The sequence below is a fragment of the Camelina sativa genome, chromosome 15 (assembly GCF_000633955.1).
Source record: "Camelina sativa cultivar DH55 chromosome 15, Cs, whole genome shotgun sequence".
NCBI classification, from domain to species: domain Eukaryota; kingdom Viridiplantae; phylum Streptophyta; class Magnoliopsida; order Brassicales; family Brassicaceae; genus Camelina; species Camelina sativa.
In genome coordinates this window covers 23,576,194-23,584,183 of record NC_025699.1, presented here as the reverse complement: position 1 = coordinate 23,584,183, position 7,990 = coordinate 23,576,194, and positions in this window count along the sequence as shown.

Here is a 7,990-nt window from a genome sequence, read left to right as displayed (position 1 = left end):
ACTACATTATTTAATAGTTTCAAACAGATTTAAGAAGGCGCATGGCAAGTTATAAAACGTTAGAGGCAGTACAAATAGTGGTAATATATTTTCTCTAATCTAAATTAAGTGTCGTTTAAAGATTTTGCACACATATTAAGAAAACAAACAAATTTTATGGTTTACCCTTTACTAATATATATACTTTACAAAATTTCTCATTGGTCAGTACATTAAAACTTTAAATTTTTATCAAAAAAATTTAATGCTTATTATATTATCAAACTTAAGTTCACAAATAACACTTAATTTAAAATGAAAGATTTTTTTTTTTGTTACTATTTAAATATTTTTTTGTATTTTCCAACCGTTGCTATTTAGACCCTACATAATATTATTTGGTTGTCATTATAACATTTCTCATATTTTACCACAATATTAAACCCCCATGTACATAATAAAAAGGCCTTTTAAAGGTTTTTATTTTTGTTCACTTAAAACTTAGATTTTTTTTAGGAAAAATGAATTTGAATATTTTATTCTATTTTGTGAACTTTGACCAAAATAGGAATCCAATATTTCTGTAAAATATTTATTCCCCTCATATTTTTTCCTAAATGTAAATAATTGACCAACCTAAATATTTATGGTATATAATAGTGTAATTTTTATTATATTTATATCACATGATTTTTAATTGAGCAGGTGATTTTGTAGTAAAAAAAATATTACTTTCTCTCTTCTTTTTTCTTTTTTTCTTTACTAGGTTTTGAACCCACGCTACGCGTGGGTTTATTTGATATATTTTGATAAAAAATATATTTGATTGATGACGGTAATGAAATATTATCTTATAGAAAACTTTAAATTACTATTAAGGAATTTTCGATATACAATTTTTAAAAATATAAAAGTCAGTTGTGTTTTAAAATCATGAATTTAACTCGACGTCCAGGCGAAGCGGATCAAACTGGTGACCTCACATATCCTAAACCATTTCTTTGACCACCAGAAAACGGAACAATTTTATAATCATGAATTTATCTCGTTTTCATATTTAATTGATCGCTATCACCTATGTTTTCGTGTTTATTATTCAATGTTTTATTATTCTTCATATTTTTTCTTGTCATTTTCACCGTCAAATTTTATGGTAATTGTCATCATTACTTTAGCGTCCGGTTCTTTGTTATACTCTTCTTCTTGTTCTTCCTTGTCAACTTCTTCACATTCTTCCAAAAAAAAACCTTTTTTTAGACTACCACACAACTTGTTAATCCATCAAACTCCAAGACCAAAATCATTTTTTTTTTTTTCAACCAAACATTAAATAACTAGAAAATCACTCCACGATTGGTAGCCCAAACAGGAGGAAAAGAGTTTACAAAAGAAGTTTCAAAAAGTAAAGTTCTTGAGGACCGGGCAAGGCAATCTGCTCTGACGTTGACATCACGGGATATCCTATTCAAAGAGAAGGAGGGGAAGGAGGATCGAAGCAAGGAGAATTCGTCCAGCAAGTTTGAGAAGGCCGGCCAATCCTCGGGCAACTGCACCATCGCTATTAATTATGCAGAATCCGTCTCAAAGGTTTGACAATCATACCCAGCCGCCCGCAGCGATTCCATAGCCCACATTAGGGCTTGTAACTCCGCATGTAATGGGGACGGACCCCGTCGAAGACTTCGAGCACCCAGAAGAAGCGTCGAGTCCTCACCATTACAAAACCACCAACCCAGACCTTGGAGGGGATCCGGCCCCTTCCAGGAACCATCAACCTGACAGCGTAGAGAGGGCTCCCGCACCTCTAGGGGAGGTGGCGGAGGCTGAAATCTCCCTGATAAGGAGTTGGCCTCCTCCCACAGTCCTTTCATTATTTGCCTGGTTCAAAATGTCACTTGGTTCACCCTCTGTTCCCTGAAAGACTTTCCTATTCCTATCTTTCCAAATCGACCAAAGAATCCACGGGAGACTGAGAGAAATATCTGAAACTCCCGATTGGGATGAGGCCCGCCAGAAAATAAAATTCAAATTCGCATAGATTGAAGCATATGGAAACCCATCCGGAAGTAAAGAAACTTGAGCCAATTCCAAAATACCTTGCGAACGAGGACACTAAAAAAATACGTGATTTATAGACTCTGCCGCGGAATCACACCGTTTGCATGTAATGTCACAGTGAACCCCACGGTACGCTACCGTTCCATCACGGGAAGGGTACTGGAGGCAATCTGCCAAAAGAAGTGTTGGACCTTCCGGGGCACCTGGAGTTTCCATGATCTCGGGCCAACTGATAACCTGATTTCACCGAGTACTTCCCCGATTTGGTAAAATGCCATACTAAGCGATCCGGTTTATAGTTTTTACTGACCGACATACTTCGAATAATCGGGATATCCACCGGATCAAAATACTCCTCTAAGATGGGCAAGTGCCAATCTTTCATGATTGGATTAACTAAGTGATTAACCATTGAACTCGGAAGCCACTGTCTTCCCCGACAATTAGCTGGTCACACCGTTTGCAGGTAATGTCACAGTGAACCCCACGGTACGCTAACCGTTCCATCACGGGAAGGGTACCAGAGGCAATCTGCCAAAAGAAGTGTTGGACCTTCGGGGGCACCTGGAGTTTCCATGATCTTGGGCCAACCGATAACCTGATTTCACCGAGTACTTCCCCGATTTGGTAAAATGCCATACTAAGCGATCCGGTTTATAGTTTTTACTGACCGACATACTTCGAATAATCGGGATATCCACCGGATCAAAATACTCCTCTAAGATGGGCAAGTGCCAATCTTTCATGATTGGATTAACTAAGTGATTAACCATTAAACTCGGAAGCCACTGTCTTCCCCGACAATTAGCTGGTCACACCGTTTGCAGGTAATGTCACAGTGAACCCCACGGTACGCTAACCGTTCCATCACGGGAAGGGTACCGGAGGCAATCTGCCAAAAGAAGTGTTGGACCTTCGGGGGCACCTGGAGTTTCCATGATCTCGGGCCAACCGATAACCTGATTTCACCGAGTACTTCCCCGATTTGGTAAAATGCCATACTAAGCGATCCGGTTTATAGTTTTTACTGACCGACATACTTCGAATAATCGGGATATCCACTGGATCAAAATACTCCTCTAAGATGGGCAAGTGCCAATCTTTCATGATTGGATTAACTAAGTGATTAACCATTAAACTCGGAAGCCACTGTCTTCCCCGACAATTAGCTGGTCGAGGCCGGGCATCCGGTAACCACGGATCCCGCCAAACTGAAATAGAGCAACCAGAACCCACCGCCCATCTCGCTCCTTGCCCCACCAAATCCTTAGTAGAGTAAATGCTCCTCCATGCGAAGGAAGGATTATTTGGTTTCGTTGCCAACAGGGGATGTTTATTCCTAAAGTAACGCCCTCTCATTACCCGCGCCATCAAGGAATTCGGGTAATGAATCAGCCGCCAATACTGTTTTGCCAACATAGCATCATTAAACTGTTCTAGAGCACGGAACCCTAAACCCCCTTCTAACTTATCCTTACATAATTTATCCCAAGCAACCCAGTGCATACCACGAGCCTTATCGTTAGACTTCCACCAAAAGGTAGAGATAGCACTCGTTAATATAGATATCAATTCATGTGGCAATTTGTAACATGACATAACATGAGAAGGTAGTGCCAACGCTACCGATTTTATCATGATTTCCTTTCCCCCTTTTGATAATAACTTCGCAGACCAACCATTAACCTGATCATCCATCTGATCCTTTACATAACTAAATACCTTCGTCTTTGAACCCTGAAGACTTTCAGGAATACCCAGATAAGAGCCCATACCACCCTCCTTAGAAATACCCATCACTGATTTTATCTGTGATCTTGTTGCAGGGGATACCTTCTTACCGAACATAATCGAAGATTTCTCTAAATTAACCTCTTGCCTGGAAGCTTTACCATAATCGCCGATGATGTCCATCACCGTCCGACATTCAGACACTTCTGCCTTACAAAAAACAGGCTATCATCAGCAAATAACAGATGAGATATGGTGGGACTGTCCCGAGCAATTGTGATGCCCGTCAGCTTCTTCTCTCTTTCAGCTTTTTTAATTTTTGCGATCAGCACCTCTGTGCAAAGAATAAATAAGTACGGCGACAAAGGATCCCCTTGTCGTAACCCCCTTTGTGGAAGAATAGAGCCCCTAGGCTAACCATTCATAAGCACTTGGTACGACACAGAAGAAACACACCACATAATCCACACAATCCATTTCCGATCAAATCCCAATTTTAGCAACACTGCCTCCAAAAAATCCCATTCAACTCGATCACAAGCCTTGCTCATGTCTGTTTTGAAAGCCAGGAATTCCGACCTACATCGTCGGTTAGTATTCAGCCCATGAAACATTTCTTGGGCCACAAGAATATTATCCGTAATAAGGCGACCAGAAACAAATGCCGACTGAATCTCTGAAACCAAAGTAGGCAGAACTCGACGAAGTCGGAAACACAGAACTTTAGAAATAATTTTGTAACTTACATTACAAAGACTAATCGGCCTAAACTTTGTCATTCGCTGTGGTCTATCCACTTTAGGGATAAGACAAATGTTGGTCTCATTTAAACGAGGATCGAAACAACCCGTTCAAAAAAATTCTCGTATCAAATCCACCAAATCCCATCAGGACCCGGAGCCTTTTCCGGATGCATAGCAAATAAAGCCTTACGAACTTCCCCCTCGGAAATATCCTTGATAAGCTCCCTGTTCATCCTGTCCGTGATTAGAGGGTGGATTTCTTGGAGCATCTCGGTAATGCCCCTGCCATCCGACTTCTTGAAGAGGTTCTCAAAATATTTGGTGGCAATATGCTCCATTTCCGAAGGAGATTCGTTCCAGACATTATTCCTATCAAATAAGCCAAGAATCATGTTGCACACCCGTCTCTGTTTAGTAGAGGCGTGAAAAAAGTGAGTATTCTTATCCCCAACCCTCAACCAGAATTTTCTGCTTTTTTGTTGCCAAAAGATTTCCTCATCTCGATATGCCTCTTTTAATTTCCTCTCAATCCCCCTAATTTCTTCCTGAGAGATCGAATCATCCATTTTCGCCACTTGTAAAGCCTCCTTTAACGAAGAGATCGCTGAGGGGCCAGAATTAAAGTTGTTCTTACGCCACCAGGAAATCGAATTCCGACAATTCCGAATCTTATCCACAAAAACTGGGGTCCGAAAATTTCGTGATCGATTCCACCCTGACTCGACCGCATCTGCAATGCCCTCTTTACCCAACCAACGCTTATCGAAACGGAATTGTCTATGCCGCCTCCGGTTCATCTTAAGACATGTAGCCAAAATAGGACTATGGTTCGACCCAATCATTTCCAAATAATCTACCCTCGAGTTTGTGTAAAACTCGTGCCAATCCTCATTACCCAAGGTACGATCTAGCCGACAATGGACTACCTGGTTATTACAACGATTACCTCGCTAGGATAACTGTTCCCCGTAACAAGGAAATTCGAGCATCCCGGAATGTCGAAGCATTGACGAAAAAGGCACAAAAGAAGAGGCAGGGCGCAAAGCTCCACCCTGTTTCTCATGGTTTCCAACTAGTTCGTTGAAATCGCCAATCAAGAACCAAGGATCAATCCGAAAAGAGCCAATATCTGTTAACTTATCCCAAACTTTTCCCCGATGTTGGGGAATAGGATCACCATAAATAAAAGACATAAATACCAATTGTTGTCTAATAAAAGCTTGTGTATCGATAATGCGATCACTCTCATAAAGAATTGAAAGTTTTATTTCATTCATAAAAAACAACGCTAAACCCCCACTCGACCCGCGGGGATCCATAGTAAACAAATTATTATAACCAAACTTTTTCTGAAATTTTTGTAAATAAGAAAAACACTTTTTTGTTTCTGAAAGAAATAAAATGTCTGGACGATGCTGCTTCCACAAATCACACAAATAATTCTCTGTCAGGTCTGCCCCAATTCCATGACAGTTCCAGCTCAAGATCTTCACGTATGAGCTGGTGGTTTCAGGAGCGCCACCATCTCTCTCTTGATAGGGCGACTTCCGCCACCAGCAGAAGTGCCGTCCTTTGTCTTCTGACCTTGTTTCCCAACCATCACTGGTTTATTGCCCTTACCTGCAGGTTTAAGAGATAAAGCTTTAGCTAAGAGACGTTTCCCAGGTGAAGCCATAGGTAAGACCACTTTCTTCGAGTTTTGTACACCCTTCCTAGGCTGAGAACTAACCAACTTATCTTTAAAACTAACTGATTTCCCCAGAGAAACAGACCGCATAGCTTGACTAATATTCCGCACACTCAAATTTAAGGAGACAGGTATAGTCATACCTTGAACATTAGAATCCTCTGGTCCTAAGCCCGACTCTGTCTCAGCCCCCAAAGCTATCTCCGATTCTTGCCCTGATTCCACCTGATTATCAGCATCATCGAACTCACCATCCTCTAACAAATCATCAGTACTTTCATTAAAGCCTAGATCCTCAACATCCTCATCGTTCTCCCGATGGTTGCTTCACCTTATACATGGGTTTAGGCCACACCGGACGAGTGCCCTTCCTGGGCAGAGGTAACTCCAAAGAGGGATCGGATATGACACCACCACCCGTCCGTGTCTCCGACAGAGCATGTCCCGTGAATGAACCCGAACCACTACCCTGGTATCTCATTTTCTGTCCCCATGCCTGACCTTGATGCCGTGATTGAAAAGAGGAACCAGCAACGCTAGACTCTCCACCCCGGAACTGAGGCTGACGCCTATCATGAGGATACTCTGCTTGGAAATCCAAGGCTCGCTTGACATGTTTTCTCGGTTTCTCCCAACCACCATCTTGTTGGGCAACCGGACCTTGTTTGGTCATGGTTTGCTGCCGCTGAGTCCCTCTCTTGTCCGCATGGACCCCATTCCCGTGACCTGCTGTAGCTGCTTTCAGCTCAGGACAGAGCAATACATCATGAGTTAATCTGAAAAAGTGTTTACAAAACCCAGACAGCTTTTCATAGTCGATGGTAACCACCACTTCGTCCCCTGTATCGAATGGAACCACCATGTGAAAGAGCAAGGGGTTAAAGCCATTCACCGTTACACATATGCTTCCTGTTTCCTCATCCAGGTCCTTGATCTTCCCGACTTTCCTCCCTATGGCCTCAAGCGTTGCTATCTCCCACATGTGCATGGGAATACCTCCCACCTTCACCCAAAAGCTAATAGCCGATGGGTAAGAATCTGAAACTATTGGTTTCCAGCGAACCAAAGAAAGCATCCAACCATCGAAATGATATGGACCATTGTGTAGAACGTCCTGGAGGTCCTCCTCCTCTTCAAAATTGAACTGAAAAGTTCCCCGACCTAAGTCCGCTCCCAAAACTTTGTCCTCTAGCTTCCAAATTTTGGGCAGATTGACCAACAGCGACTCCATGCGCTGAACCACATGGTTCATCAGTCTTCCAATCAACGTGAGAGAGAACTGTTGAATTCGTTCAGCCAAAACCGAGATAGATATCTTAACCACCTCCGTACGGACGAGTGCAGACTTGCCTTTGTTGAGCGCCAACTGAGCCATAGTACACCACATGATCGACCACGCAACTGCCCGTATCAGGGCTGAATGCAATACACCACTAATACGACACCAACTGAAGCACCACAACCTGAGCAGATGCAAGGAGCGAATGAGGATAAGTATATCTCGTGATCGACTACATATACCCCTACATCCCGATTCTATCAGTACCCATAAATCCTGAGAGCGTATCCCCTAACCTTCCAAAAAACCCCGTGAGTGTAAATGTAAATATATTCTCTTGCCATCAATCCACCAAATGCAATAAAGAAAGATCCGGCGTCCCGTGATGAGAAGAAAACCAGCCATGATAACAAGAATCTCATTGATCCACAGGATCACAACGAGATACGCATCAATCCGAATCTTCAGACAAGGAAACATCAAATCTCCTCGGTCGTTAACACAAAATCCACC